The sequence below is a fragment of the Triturus cristatus genome, chromosome 4_2, assembly GCF_964204655.1.
Source record: "Triturus cristatus chromosome 4_2, aTriCri1.1, whole genome shotgun sequence".
Classification (NCBI taxonomy): Eukaryota; Metazoa; Chordata; class Amphibia; order Caudata; family Salamandridae; genus Triturus; species Triturus cristatus.
Window position 1 is genome coordinate 899084035 of NC_140586.1, and position 21573 is coordinate 899105607.

The 21573-nt window shown below is 47.3% G+C and overlaps 1 protein-coding gene across 8 annotated transcripts in view; it reads right to left on the bottom strand.

Annotated features, from left to right (window-relative positions):
• ST3GAL3 (ST3 beta-galactoside alpha-2,3-sialyltransferase 3) overlaps positions 1-4565 on the bottom strand; it is a 1226061-nt gene extending 1221496 nt beyond the window's left edge. The window contains exon 1 of one of the 8 annotated variants that reach the window (XM_085602933.1): positions 4341-4565. The gene's annotated coding sequence lies outside the window, so the exon portion shown is untranslated. The remainder of the gene's footprint in view (positions 1-4340) is intronic. The other 7 variants (XM_085602932.1, XM_085602940.1, XM_085602942.1 and 4 more) reach the window with 7 other exon arrangements.
• Between the last annotated feature and the right edge of the window lie 17008 nt (positions 4566-21573).

The following is a 21573-nucleotide window of genomic DNA, read 5'->3' on the forward strand; positions in this document are numbered from 1 at the left end:
TTAGCGATGCAAAGTTAGGCGTGCTGGAAACGGGAGCAAAATCAGCGCAACACGCAATAGCGTGTCTTTGCTGATAAAGCGATAATTTGTTATCGCCGCATTGTTAATATGCCCCATAGTTGGGATCATAATACACAACTTAACAAGAGGCACATCTGGGGCAAAAAAAATGCAAAAAGTTTACAGCAGTCTTGATCGAAACCTCCAAATCGCCTTTCCACCACTAGCGTAGCCTTCTGTAGGTTATTCCTCATACTCCCCCATGGACTCCAAGTCCTCGGGGACCCCATCCTGATAGTATCACACTCCCGTAGACTGTCCTTCCACCAGTATAAACTCTTCTACATTAACCCCTTCCTCTCCTGTCTGAAGGCCTTTTCCTGAAGTTACCCCCTCCCCAGTTAAGTGCACTTCTTCGCCTCAGCCTGTCCATCCTCTCCTAGGTTAGCCCTCTCCCCGGGAGACTTCCTCCCAAAGGTATCCCTGCCCTACAGGGTGTCCACCACTGTCGCTCCACCCGTGTGTCTTCCTCTAGGTTACCCATCGTCTTCTCTTCAGGTACTCTCCCTCCCCTGGGTCTCCCTCCTGAAGGTATCCCACCCCCAGGAACTTTCTACCACTGTCCAGCCATTAGTGTGCCCTCTTCTAGGTCACCCCTACTCCACCTCCCAAGTACACTCCGTCCTGAAGGTCTCCCATCCCTAGAGACTGTTCCTCCACCAGTGTATCCTCTTCTAGGTTACCCCTCATTGTCTCCCAAGGTACTCTCCTGACTTTCCACCACTAGTGCATTCTTCTCTATGTTACCCATCATCCTCTCCTAAGGGACTCTCCCTCCAGAAGGGGCCATATCCCCAGCCCACAATTGTCCATCCTCCATTAGAACATTGAAATGTTGGGAGCGCCATTGAAGACAATGGAGTGACCCGGTCTTATAATGGCCAATAAAAACCCGGAGCTCCAACATTTCAATGCTTGTTCACAGCTGCTGCTGTGAAAAACACGGCCCTACGGAGCCCAAGGGGATTTCCTGTCCCCTCAGGCTCCAGTTAAGGCCTTTGTTTTACAAATTAGAATATTCTGCCTTCTAGGGGCGGAATGTTCTAATAGCCTTAGAGCCCTTCATAGAGGACTCTACCGGCCATTAAAGGCTCACTCCTTTGTTAAAGGCCCTCGACGAGCACACCTTTGATGGCTGGAAGAGCTCGCTACGGCAGGCTATAAGGCTATGGTGTGCCTCCTCAGGGCCTCCCTTCTGAAGGTTGCTCATCCCGGCTGTAGCGCTGGTGGCACCCGGAGCAGCAATGTTTGTTGGCGCCCTCCAATGACCACCTCCACAACGGATTCCCTCTCCACCACCCTTTAACAGTACTCCTCAAGTCTCCATAACCACTGTCTCTCAGATGCATTTAATTAGAAAGATAGCACCAATCATACCAGTGTAGGATGTCGCAGCACGTTACATCACATTACACAGAGACAACCAGTCACACGTTTGTAAATCATTGTAAAGAAAATGCTACATCAGCCAGAGAAGTATAAGGTGTAGGAGTGACATGTCATCCATACTGGTAGACATTATAGTTTAATAGAACTTGGTCTGGAGAAGCACAAATTCAGAATTTAAAAAGGAACTCAATTTTTGGGGATTACTAAAAAATAAGAATACATTTCTACCCAAATGAACCCTTTTTACAACATTAATCTATGCTCTAATCTACACTTTGCAGTGTGCATACAGTTTCTTTGATGACAATTAATAGCTCACTGTTCTATATTAGGATTTTAACTTATAAGTGGAGTAAAAAAAGATCTCATTTTAAAACATGAACCCACTAACTATTTACATTATATGCACTTTGCGATCTGCATCGTACACATTCTTTGAAGCAGGCATATTAATCCTCTGCCCTACGTTATAGTGTGTTAAAACATCAACTAGACAAAACTCCGATCTCTCTCCACGAAGGGCTTATCTTGACATTTTATTATTGCCTGGAAATTGCTGTAAGCCAGGAACGTACCAGCAGATGCTTTAAAACCATAATAAACTTGAAAATACTGCAACCCCCTTTCCTAAGTCAGCACCCGGTACAGTGGCACCGGCCGCACCACCCTAGATCCGGCCATGATCCCTAGACACAGACCCTCCACCAGTGTCTCTCCCTCGGCGGGGCCTCCACAGGATCCACACGACATCAGAGGCTGTACCATGGTGTTTTCTCTCCTGGGCACCCCTTACCCTGGCATATTCTCTCAAGTGCCCCCACTCTGTGTTCTCTCCTGGGTACCCCCCACCCTGGTGTGTTCTCTCCTGGGTACTCCTCACCCTGGTGTTGTCTCTCCTGGGGACCCCTAACCCTCTTGTGTTCCCTCCAGGGTACCCCTCATCCTGGTGTGTTCTCTCCTGGGTACCCCTCACCCTGATGTTGTCTCTCCTGGGTACCCCTAACCCTCGTGAGTTCCCTCCTGGGTGCCCCCCACCCTGATGTGTTCTCTCCTGGTCACCCCCCACCCTGGGGTGGGTGTTGTCTCCTGGGCATCCCCCCCCCCCTCCCTGGTGCGTTCTTTCCTGAGCCTTCCTTCTCCTCACCCCAGGGACTCTCCCTCCTCAGGGCACCACCCTCTCTCAGAGGCTCTATCCTGGCGAGTTCCCTCCTGGGCACCCCTCAGCATGGTGTGTTCTCCCCTGGGTGCCCCTCATCCTCTCCCTAAGGTCTCCCCCTCCTCAGGGCACCACTCTCTTTAAGAGGCTCTATCCTGGTGAGTTCTTTGCTGGTATCCCTTCATCCAGGTGTGTTCTCTCCTGGGTATCCTTCATTTTCTCCCCAGGGACCTCCACCTCAAGGTCTTCCTCGGGGGACCACACTCCCTCAGAGGCCCTGGTGTGTTGTCTCCTGGGCCCCCCTAATTCTCGGTCTACGGTCCTCCTTCTCAAGGAACCACACTACCTCAGAAGCTGTACCCTGGTGTGTTCTCTCCTGGGTCACCCTTATCCTCTCCCAATGGACTCTTCGCTCCTCAGGGTCTTCCTCGGGGCACCACTCTCTCTCAGAGACACTACCCTGGTGTGTTCTCTCCTGCCCCCGTCTCTCTCACTGGTGTGTTCTCTCCTCCGCCCCCCTCACCCTGGTTTGCTCTCTCCTGGACCCCCCTCACCCAGGTGTGTTCTTTCCTGGGCCCTCCTCACCCTGGTGTGTTCTCTCCCGTGCCCCCCTCACCCTGGTGAGTTCTCTCCTGGGTCCCCCCTCACCCTGGTGTGTTCTCTTCTGCCTCCCCCCTTCATCATGGTGTGTTCTCTCCTGCCCCCCCCCCCTTCTCCCTGGTGTGATCTCCCCTCTGCCCCCCTCACCCTGGTCTGTTCTCTCCTGAGCTCCCTCACACTGGTGTTTTCTCTCCTGGGCCCCCCTCACCGTAGTTTGTTCTCTCTGGGGCCCCCCTCGCCCTGGTGTGCTCTCTCCAGGGCCCCCCCTCACCCTGGTGGGCTCTCTCCTAGTCTCCTGGGCCCCCTCGCCTTGTTGAGTTCTCTCCGGGGCCCACCTCACCCTGGTGAGTTCTCTCCTGGGCCCCTCTGACCCTGGTGTGTTCTCTCCTGCCTCCCCCCTCACCCTTGTTTGTTCTCTCTTGGGCACCCCCTCACCCTGGTGTGCTCTCTCCTGGACCCCCCTTACCCTGGTGGGCTCTCTCCTGGGCCCCCTCATCCTGGTGAGTTCTCGGCCCCCCTGACCCTGGTGTGTTCGCTCCTGGGCCCCCCTCACCCTAGTTTGTTCTCTCTAGGGCCCCCCTCACCCTGGTGTGCTCTCTCCTGGACCCCCCCCCCCTCACCCTGGTGTGCTCTCTCCTGGGCCCCCCTCACCCTGGTGTGTTCTCAACTGGGACCCCTCACCCTGGTGAGTTTTTTCCTGGGCCCCCCTGACCCTGTTGTGTTCTCTCCTGGGCCCCCCTCATCCGCGCCCCAGGATCCTCCTCCTGAAGGCTTCCCACTCCTCCTTCCCGATGCCGCCGCCACCTCCTCCTCTGGAGCCTTTCGCTCCCTCCCTGTAGGGCACCCTGCCCCGGTGCCTACCCTCTACCCCCTCCACCCCCACCCAGGGTTACATCCCCTACAGGTTCCTTCACCCCCTCAATGCCATGCCCCCAACCCCAGCCCCCTCTGTGTCTCCGTCCGCCCCTGACCGGGGTGCAGGGCTCCCCCTGAAGTTCAGTGCACCGCTGCCTCCTTCCTCCCCCCGCGTCACCTGCCCCCGGCATCCCCCTCCCCAGGTCCCCTGTCGCAATCCCTCCTGTCACCTTCACCTCTACTCCGCTCCTCTCCGACCCTCTGCCCCTCTCGCTCTTACCCGTGGGTGTCGCCCGGCGGGCCCCCTCAGCCAGGTCAGTTGCGCTGGGGACCGGGGGCCGCGCGGGGGGGCTGCAGGTTGGTGGGCGCCGCCATTGTGAGGATTGAGGACCACAGGAGCCCCCCGGAGAGGCGACCAATCAAAGCGATAGGCAGAGAAGGGGAGCGCGTGATTGGCCAATCAAAGGGCAGGTGACAGCGACTCAGAGCCGACAGCCAGGAGACATCGCACATAACGGGATAGAGGGCGAGGGGAGAGTAAGATGGCTATTTGCGGCTTCAGCCGCCCCCGCGCGCTCACGGCAGAGTGTCCGCGAGCACCGAGCCTGGTGGGCACACTGCTGGTCATTCAGGAAGCCGCGGACGTCATCTTGGTAAAGTGTACAGAGGGCTGCTAAAGAACTACACTGTTAATGTGCCTCTCTTCTTAAAGTGCCCTCCGGCTACACAACACAGCTTAATAAATGTACAGCAGTAGATACAATTTTATGTAAACAACAGCCATTATCTTTCACACGTATAATGTTTATCAGTCTGTAAATGTGCGTTTTTTTTTTTGTAACTTTATATTAATCTTTGATTCCGGAAACAGCTTGTTCTCAATAGATACATGTATCTCTTACATATAGCTGAGTCTAATGAATTTTCAGTGATATTTCCACCATCTAGCACACACAGTGCCTCAGGAAACCAGCCCGCTTTATATAATGTAAATAAGCATTCCAAACCAAATGCAAAACTAGAGCAGACAAATATAGACAAAGCCAATGTGTCTTACCTTTAAATGCTGCTCTAATGTTTCTTCTTTTTTTTTTTTAGCTTTCAATACAAGCAAATATCACAAACAAAACGAGAAAGTGAGAAAAGAAAGCATGCTGCTGCCTAGACCTGGCGACCACACGGTTGTAAGGAAAAAAACAAATAAACAAGTGTCATATACTAATGTCAACAGAACAGTACAGATGCTTCCCAGAAGACCGGACCAATTAAAACAGCGGTTGAAACCTTTAAAAAAATGTATACATACCGCAGTAAATATGTTTACTGTTGGTGCACATAAATGGTACTATTGGCTTTGCATTACAGTAGCCTGATGTCCTAATTTAAACACACAAAGATTACTATAAAATGTAGAGAAAGGATAGTGAATGAAAAGAAAAAAAAGTGTTGACAGAGTAAAGTATTGCAAAAACCAAAGGAAATGATGGACGGAGTGTTGAACATTGCAAGCACTCACCCCCAGTCAACTGATCTGGGTTTAATCCATAACGTTCTTTAGCTCACTCTGCCACCCCAGTTCAGAGATGGCCATATGCAAATCTGTCTGACCCTGTGCCTCATGGGAACAGTCCAGCCCGAACTGCCAAGCCATGTCTTCCCTGGACCGGAAACAAGCTTCCTAGGACTGGTTTCTGGCATTTCAGCCAGGCTTGCTTGAATCCAGTGGCAAAGTGGGCTGGACTGTTCCCATGAGGCACAGGGTCAGACTGATTTGCATATGGCCATGTCTGAACTGGGGTGGCAGAGTGGGCTAAAGAACGGTGATGGATTAAACCCAGATCAGTTGACTGGGGGTGAGTGCTTGCAATGCTCAACACTCCGTCCATCATTTCCTTTGGTTTTTGCTTTGTTCGCCATAAGTTGGCAGGGTATGCTCAGAAGTGAGTCCCTTGCTCACTTTGCCTCTGGATTCAAGCAAGCTTGGCTGAAGACTGCTGAAATGCCAGAAACCGGTCCTAGGAAGCTTGTTTCCGGTCCAATGAAGACATGGCTTGGCAGTTCAGGCTTGACTTTTCCCATGAGGCACAGGGTCAGACTGATTTGCATATGGTCTGAACTGGGGTGGCAGAGTGGGCTAAAGAATGGTGATGGATTAAACCCAGATCAGTTGACTGGGGGTGAGTGCTTGCAATGTTCAACACTCAGTTCGGGCTGGACTGTTCCCATGAGGCACAGGGTCAGACTGATTTGCATATGGCCATGTCTGAACTGGGGTGGCAGAGTGGGCTAAAGAACGGTTATGGATTAAAGCCAGATCAGTTGACTGGGGGTGAGTGCTTGCAATGTTCAACACTCCGTCCATCATTTCCTTTGGTTTTTGCAGAGTAAAGTATTGGCCACCAAACCTGTACTGAAATGCATTTGTTTTTTTCGGCGAAAGTACACTTCTAGTCCTTGGAAATGCTTCGCTGAGCCCCGGCGAATGGTTGAAGTGGGGGAACCCCTGCCGCATGCTCTTCCCAGCAGTGGGCTTCTTGGCGTTTTCACTGTTTGGTTATGTTTTTGAGTCTCCATTTTTGTCTCAATTTTTTTTGGGAGTCTTTGGATCTGAGAAAACAGGTCTGTATAAAACTGCACTGTGCTGGTTACTAAACCCTATGGGCAGACGCTCGTGATGTTGGAGTAGAATATTGAATATGAAACTGATGTGGGGCTGGATATTTTTGGCAGTGTCTGTTAGAAGTTTATTCGATAAAGAAAAGTAGTTAGCAGGGGTCACAAAGCCATGTCTGATATCATGCAGAGGCCAGTGGCGTCACGATAATTGAGGGGGGCCCCCCTGCAAGGTACATGGAGGGGCCCCCTCCGGACTCTATCAGGAGCTCCCCGGCCGAAGTGCAGTGCCGAAGGGGCCCCCTGGAGCTTGGGAGTCCCCCCGCACTGCGGGGGATGCGCGGGCCTGTGTTACGCCCCTGGCAGAGGTTCCTACCAAGAGGAAAGCTCGGGGTTGCACTTATTTTAAGCACTTCTCTGGCCCTCCTTATGTGATTCTGAGAAAGGCTCCAGGACCCTATATTCACAGACTGAAGTGGTTGTGTCTGTCTTTCTCACCTCAGAGTCAAGAGACTAGAGGCAGCCACTGAGGGCCTCATGTATGGGGTAGTCCCCTTGACACACTGCCCTACATCAAAGTGGAAGGGCAGGAATGGATCGTATTGATCTAATACGGGGCTTTCCTGTCCTATCCCCCTGTGCTGGTGCTATTTTGGCACCCTAGCGCCTATGCAGGCATCCTTACACCGTGGTGCAAGGCTGCCTATGCTGTCGGCAGGATTGTTGATGTGCAGGAAGGGGCACTTTCCTGCACAAAAACAACCCTGAGGGGCTTCATCCTCTTTCGACGTGTGCTGCAGAACGCAGCGTACATGGAAAGATTAAAAAAACGAGGAGAAATAATGTTATTTCTCCTCGTTTCACTTTCCCTGGGGAGCCGTAAGGTTTTGGCGCATCCCCAGGCTTACATGGTTTTGTAAATATGGGGAAGCGTAACAATCCATGGGTGTGGAGTGGGAACACCCACCTCAACGCCCATGGAACGCCTCACTAACGCAGAGTAAGGCAGCACGGTAATGTGCGTTGCCTAGCCATACTCCACGTCTATGAGGCCATTCGAAGCCAAGCAAAGTGACTTTGCATTACCTCATAATTATGATTTTGTGGTTTGCGCCACAGAAGCATCACAAAAAGTGACGCTACTGCAGTGCAAGGGGCTCATAAATATGCCCGTGAGTGTACAAACCATACAGCGTCCCTACGACACTGGTGTAAAATTGCTGTGACTTATTCTGACAGACCTATTTTTATCACCCTCAAGGTGAAATCGAGGACTCTGCTGGAACTTTGTTATAAGCGTATAAGCCACGCCCAACTAACAACTAAGGAGGCAGGATTGACACTGTAAGTCTATTAATAAGACAAACTGTATGCTTATTAAGAAGCGATAGAATGATTGCCTGTTGTTATTTTGCTTACCTTTACTACATGCTATTTTGTAACACAGATTCTACAACATATGCATTACTTCGCATGTCAGCACTGTCTTTTGGAAATTCATTTACTTCATATGCTGGTACTTCATATTTTTAATGTCTACTTTGGATTTATAAGAAAAAGTCGTTTTTTTAGAAACCATAAAGAATGTAGTGCTCCTTCTAAAAAAATTCAAACTTCAAAAATTTAAATGCCGTAGATTTAACATAAGGTTCTGTTACTAAAAACACATATTTCAAACTAAAACATGTACATATTTTTACATAAAAAATCAATGACCTAAATAGAAGATACACAAAGCAACGTCCAGCATATTGTGGTCATTTGCGATGTAATCCACAAAAGCAGGTCTACAGTAGCATCTAATTAAAAAAGAAGAACACGCAAACGAAAGATTCGAACGCCCTTTACTTACAGTATGTCTATTTAACTAAAAAATGAAAATAACATTAGATTTTCGTTCATTTTTTCAGCAAAAAGGATAGCTTTCTCGTGGACAGCAGTCATTTGCCGTGAGATGACTTCTGTGTAATAAAGTGTATTATTATTTGGGCTGGGCGGTTGTCCACCTCAAGGAATATTAGGCCTATCCCACCAGGGTGAACCCTAAAAGTTGCAAAATTAACCTGAGCGCAACCACCGTGATAGCTATGGCACAGAGCAGACAGGCTTAACTTGGGGCAATGTGTAAAGTAATTATGCAGCACCAGAACAGTAATAAAGTCAAAATTAAAAACAAAACAAATCCAAAAAATAATTTTAAAAAAGAGTAAAATTTAATAAACAACATGGCAAAACTCCAATAAGGGGAACCGGAGATATGAGCTTTCAAAGTTTAACTAGAAATAGCTCAAAAAGCACAATGCGCCAATGACCGTTAATGATCACCGAAGAATGGGACCTATGACAAATGGAGGCTGACTGCAACTGAACGCGGGTCGGATAAACCACCAGGGTTTGTCCTGGTCAAAGATTTAGCCTTTGACTTAGTCCTTTGAGTCTCAATATACCACAGGAGCACACTTCTAAGGCCACAGACCTCAAGGGAAGGACATAGAGACTCACAGGGTATCTGGAAGAGGCCAACAGCAGGGATAAGACCAGGCCCGTTTGCCACTGATCAGGAGAGTATTTCCATGGCAAGGCCTCTTGTAGCTTGTTGTGTCCCTGTATCTAGAGCAGGCGGTCAGTCGTTTGCCCCTTGGTGTCCACTTCTCTGTCCTGTGTACAAGAGGGGACAGGTCCTGTCCTTCAGTACTCCTCTCAGGTCATAGACAGCATGTCCAGTCCTCTTCAAATCTTTAGCAGATCCAGGAAGTGTTCTGAAGTGGGTGCTTGGAGGTGTCACAATTTTGCCTGGCACTAGCTTGTGGGTGTAAATGACTCCAGGGCACCCCCTAACTAATGGTGTAAAAGTTCCCAGGACCACCCTATACACTTTCGGCATTTTCAAGATGGTGAAAGACTTTGATCACACTAAACTTGGGCGCTGGGGGTGTGTGTGAGGAATGTACTGTGGTAATACTAGTGTGCCTTGGCATCTAACACTAAAACCCAGTTTGAGGCACCCCTGTACCAACAATAAATCCAGAGACAGTAGTCTGGTAGGACAAAAGCAAGGCCCTTCAACAACCAGACAGTGGATCCACAAGAAGTTCTTGGCATCCTGTTCTCTCCCTTTTCAAGTGTGTTATATACAGGCCTCGAAGTCTACGTGCCCACTCGTGCCCACTCGCTATAAGGAGTCATATTTTATCAGGGCGAGCTATTTTTAGAGACTAATGGCTGGTCTGGCAGACTCACAAGTAACAGGTGTTCTGTTCACTCAGACAGTGAATGAGCAATAAAGGTTACTTTAAATCTTGTTCTTATCTTTTCACGTTTGCTCTTTGTTTAGAGAGAGGGGTCAAAAGTCAGTTTGTGTCTTCTTACAATTACTTTTCTTTCTCTGACTGCAACATTTTTTTTCTCCGTAGTTTTATATAGCGCAGACTTGATGGTATCAGAGCGCTTTACATGAGCACCAGTTGCGTTACACAAAGACACTTTCATTTTTGTTAGGCACAGGGAGCTAAAGTGATTTGCCCAGAGTTACAGGATGTTGAGCGTCATGACCGAGACTCGAACCCAGTTCCCCTGATTTGAGATCGACTGCCCTAGCCGTTAGGCCACATCCTCTCCCCCATAAGAAGAATTTGTAAAGTGAACTGACTGACAATCCTGCTGCACAAAGAGTGTGAAATGAAAGGCTGTAGAATGTCAGTTTTTTTCTAACACACAACATTTAAATAGCTTGTAAGTGAACTGTACAACCATTTCAAAATATATTTCAATAGTTATGAAAGCACATTTTTGGGAATTCTGTGTGATGAAAAAAAGATTTCAATAGGCTGAAAACAAATCTGAACATTTTATATGAACATTTTATTTGGTGATGTGTAAATTACAAAAAATATTTAGCTGCAACCCAATTTTCACAGTTTGTTTATACCCTATATAGTTTTATCAGTAAAACTACGTTATGGGAAGGTTTGTGGCCATTTCAATGAAAAATTTGCTATTTGTAAATGACAATGCACTACCACATCATGCTTAGGTGATGTATTTATTAAAAGTAGGTTTTAAACATGAACTCAGAAATATTCCTGCCCCGTCTTGATAGCAATGCTATAAGTGAACTAAGAGACAAGTCAGGCAGTGGTTAATTTGTAAAAACAACAAGTGCTGGGGCACTCTTCAGGAGGCAGCCTGCACCAGCCCATTTCTCCTGTTAGCACCACCTAAAACAGAACCAACTACTAACCATCAAAGTGTGGAGAGGATGTGAGATAATGACCAGAGCTGCTGACTTCAGAGCTGGGGGACCAGGTTCGAGTCTCAGCGTTGGCTCAACATTCTGAGTAAATCACTACATCTCCCTGTGCCGACCAGAAATGAATGTGCCCAATACTGGTGATCATGAAAAGCACCGGTATTGATGATTAAGTGCCGGTGCTGAGCACCGGAAACCACTGGCTCAAATTAAGCACTGAAGTCAGAGGTCATGTGTACACTACATGTGGGCTAGATTCTTATTATACTTGGAGTAATGTATAGTTTTTTAAATCAAACAAAAGAGTTGTTTGTACAGCAGAAATGTAAATGTCAAGGTACTTATAGAGCGCACTGTCACCAGACGGCCACCTTGCGGTGTCGCCTTTTGCGGTTTCCTGGCGCTGATACTCATACCGCTGTGGAACCCCTCCTGGCTTTCCTTGTGTAGTGTCCACTCCTGGGCACCCCCAGGGTGAAGCCAGGCATCCTTAGCGCTGTTGGGGCTGGTGGGAAGGCTAAGCAAGCTATTGCCCAGAGTTGCAGTGTGGGGCCCGTGATTAGAAGAGGCACCGAGGCGAGAATAGACAGGTCCGAGGTAATTGAGCCCGATCCCCGCCGAGGCGGGAATGGAACCCTGGTCCCTGGCCAGAACTCTGCTTCAGGGTCTGCCGCTCTAACCATTGAGCCACACTCCTCCACTCAAATGCTCAACGCACATATCTGAAGGTGCGCACAAATGTGATGAAGAAAAAAACAGCTCTGTAAACTAAAATATTTGCTTAGGATCACACAACTTGAGACCAGTTTACGGGTCAAGTGCATTACAGTTAGGTTAAGTAGATTATTCAAGTTACTCGATCTGCATGTCTGGTAACATTTTAATGATTTTTTCAGGTCTAATATATGAACCCAGAACATGTCAAGCAGGATTTGACTTTCAAGCACGGTTTGACTCTATAGTGTCAAAAAGGATGTCCACAGCTCCGCCCTGCATATTATGTGTGGTTCAGAGCAGTTATCTCTCCCCATTCAGGTGAGCATAATGTTTGCTCCTGGGCGGTCTTTCACACCTATTCACACTTATTCAAGGCTAATTACTGGCTGGGAGAAGTTATAGATACAAGGCAAATTAGCCTCCAGGAATGCCAGGCATGGAAAAGGTACCTTTCAAAAAGTAAATGTTCCTTAATATTTATAAAGAAATCTGACTACACAATTTAGCTGGGTTTTTAATAACTAATTAAAATAGTTTAATGTATTTTTCTAGCTGGTCTTATTACCGAGATACAGTATTAGTATTTTAACCTGCCCTCTGGTTTTCAACATAAAACAGCTGGCCAGCCACAGTGAACTAGTTTGTGTATACTAGTCACCGTAAGGACATGTTAACATTAAATGTCAACCTATCCTACTTTTAAATACCTTGCACCAATCATTCCCTGATGTGGGCCAGGTGGTCCTAAAATGAGATTATATTAATAGAAATGTAAGTGACTTTGGCTTTCTTTGAAAAATCAATACCCTGACACATTTCTATGTTGTATTATATGATGACAGACACTTACAGCTCTTTTTTAAATGAAAATGTTGGAAACCTAAATAAAAATGCTAGAAATATACATAAGATGTGGTGATCTGATTCTAAAGGTAAAGCACAATACCTATGTATTCTATGCTCTGCCGCGCTTCTGCCACCAACTAAATTGGGAGGTGAGATAACGTAAACAACATCATTTTCCAGAGGGAAACAAGGACAGACGCACAGTACTGTGATGTGAAATGGCAAACAGTCATATGGTCACGTGACCTGTTTTACCTGGGACTGGTGGACAGCTCTGATAACCCAAGTAAACCTTCTTTTGGACCACACCGGATCTGTGCCAAACATATGCGGATAATTGAACCCTTCTTCATTTTCCTATCCCCATCTGTCTCTCTTACTTTCCCAGTTCTCCCCTTTTCCCACATCCAATCCTCACATCGCTTCCCTCTGTGAATTTTTATGGTCAACCAACAGAGCTGTGTTTTGTCTTTTTTACCCTTTTGTATTCCACATGTCTATATAATTGCTCTGTGTTTTATCCCCCGTAAATCCCACAAATGGACCAATAAAGTATCATTCCTGCACTTGCTGCTTTACTCCTGTTGCCTATCTTTTAATTTGTTTGAGTGTTTTACTCTATTTCCTAGTTTGAATTAAGGGCCATGTGTAATCATGGCTTTCGGGGCTGAAACATGTTGACATCCACATGAGTGGATAGGCTACACTGTTTGAAAAGGCATCAGTACTAGTAGCATTCCTATTTGTACAGGCAATTATATTAGTTGACATAGCAGTTTTAAATGTGAATTATATATTTACAGCTTGCTCTGTGCCCCTAAATGCGATCATGGTCATTGGTTCTCCCCTTTCACAGGCACTACATTTCCCTTGTCTGCGAGGAACCTTGTTTCAGCCGATCCTTTGGCCTGGCCCGCGACTTACATGTTGCCTTCGGCTGTGCACAGAGGGTGTGGGCCTTCATCTCCCCCCCCCACTGCCTAGGACCTTCCAAGCAGAGTCTGGATGTTTTTTTTTTTGGGGGGGGGGGGGGGCGGCAACACTTCTTTAAGAAGCTATTCAGTCTTGTGATGTTATCTGTTATAGTCGGAGCGCATCAAGTTCATAGTAGTGATACTGTATGACGTCATATCCGGTTATTTGCGGTGTAGTAAGGACAGCAGTACTTAGTGCACGAGTGAAGTTTTTCATCCCATGCAGGGCTTTAAGTGGGCTGGGTCTCAACTGTGCTGCGTACTGGCAGTTTTTTAAAGGGGGGCTCGAAACGGGTCTCTATCGGGCTCTGTTTTGTTCCCTGGCACAGGCGTCTGTTTTTTAGGTCGAGCATTCGAGACCTCTTGTATATACTTTAGTATTTACTTTTATATGTATGTACTTTGTGGGCTCTAGAGATCAGCCCTAGGACTTGTCTGCTTCTGCTTAGGGACTTTTTTTCTGGCAACTGCCTCGATTTAACTGTCTTCATAGAAACCGACCAGCAGAGGTCAGTAAAATACCAGATTCACTTTAGCATTCTCTAGATTCCAGTCCATAGAAACTGTCTTCCACGAGCACCCGTAGACAAAAATATTTTTTTCAAATCTTGTATTTTCAGTGATATAACTACAGAAGGCCATGATTTTATATTAAAAACAGAGCTATGGACTATACCATTTCCCGCTGAAAGGCAATATTTCTCTCCATGTCTTCCCATACCTTGCTGTGTGACGCAATTTGATGTCCTTCTTCACCTCTATGTTAAAGAACAGTAGATGTGTCAGCACCCAGGCTAATGTGCTGCATAGCTAAATACATATAAGGTCCCAAAGGCGATACTGATTGCATTGCAAATGCTTGTTTCCCGACTGCAGTGACAGCAGGCAAATCGATGTACGCTGTTCCCACTGCTCACTTCTCACTAGTGGAGAAGTTACGACATGACGTCATGCCAGGTGAGCGTTGTAGGGGAAGGGAAATCCTTTAAAGAGAGTCAGTTTCTCTCTAGATTTCCCTTCTCTTTTTGAAACTCAGGAGCAGCAACATTGTCGTGGTGTCACCAGGGCTTTAAGTGGAAGCTTTTTCAATATTATATACAAGCCATCGTTGCTGCTTATTTATCTTACGCAGCCAACAACCGTTGACAAAGCCAATAGTCCTGACATGTTGTAGGTATGATGTTACTTGTTGTATCATATGTCTGGATGCAATGACAGAAACAGCAAAATACAAGTCGGGCGGCACACTATCCTAAGCACAGATTTTTACTTTACGTGTTTTTAAGCCACGCCCCTTTGAGAGACCACCCCCTAGTTTTTTCGTCCCACTCAAAGCCCTGGTCCCATGGACATGGGAAACTTGTCATCACGTTACGATCACATTAGCTTGGTAAAGATGACGCCTAAGTGCATGAGCGCTGCACAAAAACAGGAAATACAATTAATATTTCCATGGAAAGAAATGTGGGAAGAAGATCGTAAAGTCATTTCGACTGTTGTAAACCAGGTATTCCGTTTCCATCTGTACAGAGGTTGTTGAGCCTTTGAGAGGCGGAAAGTGCCCACATTTAAACAAATGGGTGCATGGCACATGAGGTGGGTCCCTGAGTGAAACGCTCCCTGCTGGCCTCTGATGAGATCTGCAGGTCACAAGACTGTAACCCTGAAAACCCTGCTCAACCCCTATCCTTTCGAGGTCGGTAAGTGGAGTCCGTCTGCGTTGGGTAATCGCCACACCTGTTGTTTACAGCGCCGCGGCGCGGCGGGAGTGTGAAGCAGAATTCCAAAAAAAGTGATTACAATTGACAAGGGAGGGGCAGCACACCCCGCCCCCCAACAAGACCCCCAGCATGACCTAGTGCTGGGGTTCGAGCCCCCCCCCCCCCCATCCAGTGAGTATGTCGGATGGAGGCGCCGGCTCCTCGGTTCCTGCAGCGTGCACCCGCCCTCCTGGGAGACCCGAGGCGTTCACATCCGCTCTGCCAGGACCACCGTTGTCTTTGCGGATTTCATGGGGCACTTCTTGGGATTAAGGGCTCTAGGTCTGAACCAGAGTTTAAAGTAAGCCGGTGGTTTCCGGTGCTCGTCACCGGCACTAAAGTGTCAACACTGCGCTTATGACAGTTTGCCACATGGTGGGGCTGTTTGTCTAATTTCGAGGTCATCCCAACGACAGTTGTTTAATAATTCAATATAGATCAAAAATGACTCATACCTGCCTCTCAAGCAGTCCTTATAGCCTTGAAGGTATTAAATGTCACATTAGAGGCAATGTGATGGTTAGTTGTGATGGTACTGTCATTGGCAGCGCTGGTAGGTGCAGGGGGCGGTGCAAGCTGCAGTGTCCTCCTGACCAGGGCCCTGGCACAAATGAAGCACTGGCTGAACGCTTTGAATGAAGAAAAGGCCACACCTGCATGCGTGAGAGCGCGTGCGAGTGTCTCATGCAGAGGGTACCTGGCAGTGCCCCGCGCGCTGCCTTCACTGGGCACAGAGTCCCTGGTGTAGGGTCCTCTAGGGCATCCTGGCCTCGTGTGATGCCAGCCACGCGCCGTCATTGTCCACAACACCAGCCCGTGGGGGGTACATGTAGTCTACACCGAACCTGAAATCCGAGCGTGTAAACATGATGTGAGGGATGCATGTCCGTGCCGCCCGCACACCGCCTCGAGGCTGCCTTCTCTGCCAGCGAGGCACAGTGCCAGTGCACGCTGTGCCAGGTCCTGCCCTCACAGACAGGCCGGGTACCAGTGGGTAAAGTGGCCTGCACAGCCAGGGGCAGATCTGGACCGCCAGAGCCGGTTTCAGATGCTGGTAGGGCTGGGCAAAAATCTCTTACAGCCCAATCTTTAGTGTTTCGTCTTTTCTTTATTTCGTCTATATATAATTTAGGGTTTTTTTTGTCCAATTTATTTTTGTGCTCTTTTCTACATTGATTCATATGAAAAACAACATGCACTCGCGCCTGGATCTGTATTTGACTATATATAATTTAGTTTTTTTGTCCACATTTATTTTTGTTCTGTTTTTCACATTGATTCATATGAATACAAATCATACACTCGCGGATCTTTCTAGTTTGGCTACATGAAGTAGCCACCATCAAGACAAACCTGCTTTTTCCACAGTTTTGGGATTTTCATTCCATTTCTATGCACCATAAACCCGAGGATTTAATATTAGCACTTCTGTCATACTCTCCGGCTTCGTAGCGCTAGGCGCCAAGGCTGCCGCAGCAGTGACAGCTCGTTCACACTCATCACTGGTGTGCAGTGCACGTGATTCTGGGCTATGAACGCGTGTGCTTCACGCGCACTCCCGGAGACCCACCAGCTCCTCCCTAAATACAGACGAGAGGCAGACGAGAGAGGGATTTAAAAACAGAAGATATATAAATAATGTACAGAAGGGAACATTGACTTATGGGACAGACATGCAAATACCTCAGGATTGTATATGCTGCAGGGGAGAGAGGGTATATGGGAGACATGCAGATACCTCAAGTTTGTATATGCTGCAGGGGAGAGAGGGTATATGAGAGACATGCAGATACCTCAGGTTTGTATATGCTGCAGGGGAGAGAGGGTATATGAGAGACATGCAGATACCTCAGGTTTGTATATGCTGCAGGGGAGAGAGGGTATATGAGAGACATGCAGATACCTCAAGTTTGTATATGCTGCAGGGGAGAGAGGGTATATGAGAGACATGCAGATACCTCAGGTTTGTATATGCTGCAGGGGAGAGAGGGTATATGAGAGACATGCAGATACCTCAGGTTTGTATATGCTGCAGGGGAGAGAGGGTATATGAGAGACATGCAGATACCTCAGGTTTGTATATGCTGCAGGGGAGAGAGGGTATATGAGAGACATGCAGATACCTCAGGTTTGTATATGCTGCAGAGGAGAAAGGGAGGGTATATGAGAGGCATGCAGACACCTCAGGTTTGGATATGCTGCAGAGGAGAAAGAGAGGGTATATGAGAGACATGTAAATACCACAGCTTTGTATATGCTGCAGGGGAGGAGGGTATATGAGAGACATGCAGACACCTCAGGTTTGGATATGCTGCTGGGGAGAAAGAGAGGGTATATGAGAGACCTGCAGATACCTCAGGTTTGTATATAACGAACCGGAGAAAGAGAGCGTATATGAGAGACATGCAAATACCTCAGGATTGTATATGCTGCAGGGGAGAAAGAGAGGGTATATGAGAGACCTGCAGATACCTCAGGTTTGTATATGCCGAACAGGAGAAAGAGAGGGTATATGAGAGAGCTGCAGATACCTCAGGTTTGTATATGCTGCAGGGGAGATAGGGTATATGAGAGACATGCAAATACCTCAGGATTGTATATGCTGCAGAGGAGAAAGGGAGGGTATATGAGAGACCTGCAGATACCTCAGGTTTGTATATAACGAACCGGAGAAAGAGAGCGTATATGAGAGACATGCAAATACCTCAGGATTGTATATGCTGCAGAGGAGAAAGAGAGGGTATATGAGAGACCTGCAGATACCTCAGGTTTGTTTATGCAGAACAGGAGAAAGAGAGGGTATATGAGAGAGCTGCAGATACCTCAGGTTTGTATATGCTGCAGGGGAGAGAGGGTATATGAGAGACATGCAAATACCTCAGGATTGTATATGCTGCAGAGGAGAAAGGGAGGGTATATGAGAGACATGCAAATACCCCAGCTTTGTATATGCTGCAGGGGAGAAAGAGAGGGTATATGAGAGACATGCAGATACCTCAGGTTTGTATATGCTGCTGGGGAGAAAGAGAGGGTATATGAGACACATGCAGATACCTCAGGTTTGTATATGCTGCAGGGGAGAAAGAGAGGGTATATGAGAGACCTGCAGATACCTCAGGTTTCTACATGATGCAGATGAGAAAGAGAGGGTATACGAGAGACCTGCAGATACCTCAGGTTTGTATATGCTGCAGGGGAGAGAGGGTATATGAGAGACATGCAGATACCTCAGGTTTGTATATACCGACAGAGAGGGTATATGAGAGACATGCAGACACCTCAGGTTTGGATATGCTGCAGAGGAGAAAGAGAGGGTATATGAGAGACATGCAGATACCCCAGCTTTGTATATGCTGCAGGGGAGAAAGGGAGGGTATATGAGAGACATGCAGACACCTCAGGTTTGTATATGCTGCTGGGGAGAAAGAGAGGGTATATGAGAGACATGCAGATACCTCAGGTTTGTATATGCTGCAGAGGAGAAAGAGAGGGTATATGAGAGACCTGCAGATACCTCAGGTTTGTATATAACGAACCGGAGAAAGAGAGCGTATATGAGAGACATGCAAATACCTCAGGATTGTATATGCTGCAGGGGAGAAAGAGAGGGTATATGAGAGACCTGCAGATACCTCAGGTTTGTATATGCCAAACAGGAGAAAGAGAGGGTATATGAGAGAGCTGCAGATACCTCAGGTTTGTATATGCTGCAGGGGAGAGAGGGTATATGAGAGACATGCAAATACCTCAGGATTGTATATGCTGCAGAGGAGAAAGGGAGGGTATATGAGAGACATGCAAATACCCCAGCTTTGTATATGCTGCAGGGGAGAAAGAGAGGGTATATGAGAGACATGCAGATACCTCAGGTTTGTATATGCTGCTGGGGAGAAAGAGAGGGTATATGAGAGACATGCAGATACCTCAGGTTTGTATATGCTGCAGGGGAGAAAGAGAGGGTATATGAGAGACCTGCAGATACCTCAGGTTTCTACATGATGCAGATGAGAAAGAGAGGGTATACGAGAGACCTGCAGATACCTCAGGTTTGTATATGCTGCAGATGAGAAAGAGAGGGTGTACGAGAGACATGCAAATACCCCAGCTTTGTATACGCTGCAGGGGAGGAGGGTATATGAGTGACATGCAGATACCTCAGGATTGTATATGCTGCAGGGGAGAGAGGGTATATGAGAGACCTGCAGATACCTCAGGTTTGCATATGCTGCAGGGGAGAGAGGGTATATGAGAGACATGCAGATACCTCAGGTTTGTATATACCGACAGAGAGGGTATTTGAGAGACATGCAGACACCTCAGGTTTGGATATGCTGCAGAGGAGAAAGAGAGGGTATATGGGAGACATGCAAATACCCCAGCTTTGTATATGTTGCAGGGGAGAAAGGGAGGGTATATGAGAGACATGCAGACACCTCAGGTTTGTATATGCTGCTGGGGAGAAAGAGAGGGTATATGAGAGACATGCAGATACCTCAGGTTTGTATATGCTGCAGAGGAGAAAGAGAGGGTATATGAGAGACCTGCAGATACCTCAGGTTTGTATATAACGAACGGGAGAAAGAGAGGGTATATGAGAGACATGCAAATACCTCAGGATTGTATATGCTGCAGGGGAGAAAGAGAGGGTATATGAGAGACCTGCAGATACCTCAGGTTTGTATATGCCGAACAGGAGAAAGAGAGGGTATATGAGAGACCTGCAGATACCTCAGGTTTGTATATGCTATAGGGAAGAGAGGGTATATGAGAGACATGCAAATACCTCAGGATTGTATATGCTGCAGAGGAGAAAGGGAGGGTATATGAGAGACATGCAAGTACCCCAGCTTTTTATATGCTGCAGGGGAGAAAGAGTGGGTATATGAGAGACATGCAGATACCTCAGGTTTGTATATGCTGCTGGGGAGAAAGAGAGGGTATATGAGAGACATGCAGATACCTCAGGTTTGTATATGCTGCAGGGGAGAAAGAGAGGGTATATGAGAGACCTGCAGATACCTCAGGTTTCTACATGATGCAGATGAGAAAGAGAGGGTATACGAGAGACCTGCAGATACCTCAGGTTTGTATATGCTGCAGATGAGAAAGAGAGGGTGTACGAGAGACATGCAAATACCCCAGCTTTGTATACGCTGCAGGGGAGGAGGGTATATGAGTGACATGCAGATACCTCAGGTTTGTATATGCTGCAGATGAGAAAGAGAGGTTATATGGGAGACATGCAAATACCCCAGCTTTGTATACACTGCAGGGGAGAGAGGGTATATGAGAGACATGCAGATACCTCAGGTTTGTATATGCTGCAGATGAGAAAGAGAGGGTATATGGGAGACATGCAAATACCCCAGGTTTGTATACGCTGCAGGTGAGAGAGGGTATATGAGAGACATGCTGATACCTCAGGTTTGTATATGCCGAACAGGAGAAAGAGAGGGTATATGAGAGACATGCCTATACAAACCTCAGGTTTGTATATGCTGCAGATGAGAAAGAGAGGGTATATGAGAGACATGCAAATACCCCAGCTTTGTATACGCTGCAGGGGAGAGAGGGTATATGAGAGACATGCAGATATCTCAGGTTTGTATATGCTGCAGAGGAGAAAGAGAGGGTATATGAGAGACCTGCAGAAACCTCAGGTTTGTATATGCTGCAGATGAGAAAGAGAGGGTATATGGGAGACATGCAAATACGCCAGCTTTGTATACGCTGCAGGGGAGAGAGGGTATATGAGAGACATGCAGATACCTCAGGTTTGTATATGCTGCAGAGGAGAAAGGGAGGGTATACGAGAGACATGCAGATCCCTCAGGTTTGTATATGCTGCAGAGGAGAAAGAGAGGGTATCCGAGAGACATGCATATACCTCAGGTTTGTATATGCTGCAGATTAGAAAGAGAGGGTATATGAGAGACCTGCAGATACCTCAGGTTTGTATATGCTGCAGATGAGAAAGAGAGGGTATATGGGAGACATGCAAATACGCCAGCTTTGTATACGCTGCAGGGTAGAGAGGGTATATGAGAGACATGCAGATACCTCAGGTTTGTATATGCTGCTAGGGAGAAGAGAGGGTATATGAGAGACATGCAGATACCTCAGGTTTGTATATGCTGCAGGGGAGAAAGAGAGGGTATATGAGAGACCTGCAGATACCTCAGGTTTGTATATGCTACAGATGAGAAAGAGAGGGTGTACGAGAGACATGCAAATACCCCAGCTTTGTATACGCTGCAGGGGAAGAGGGTATATGAGAGACATGCCTATACAAACCTCAGGTTTGTGTATGCTGCAGATGAGAAAGAGAGGGTATATGAGAGACATGCAAACACC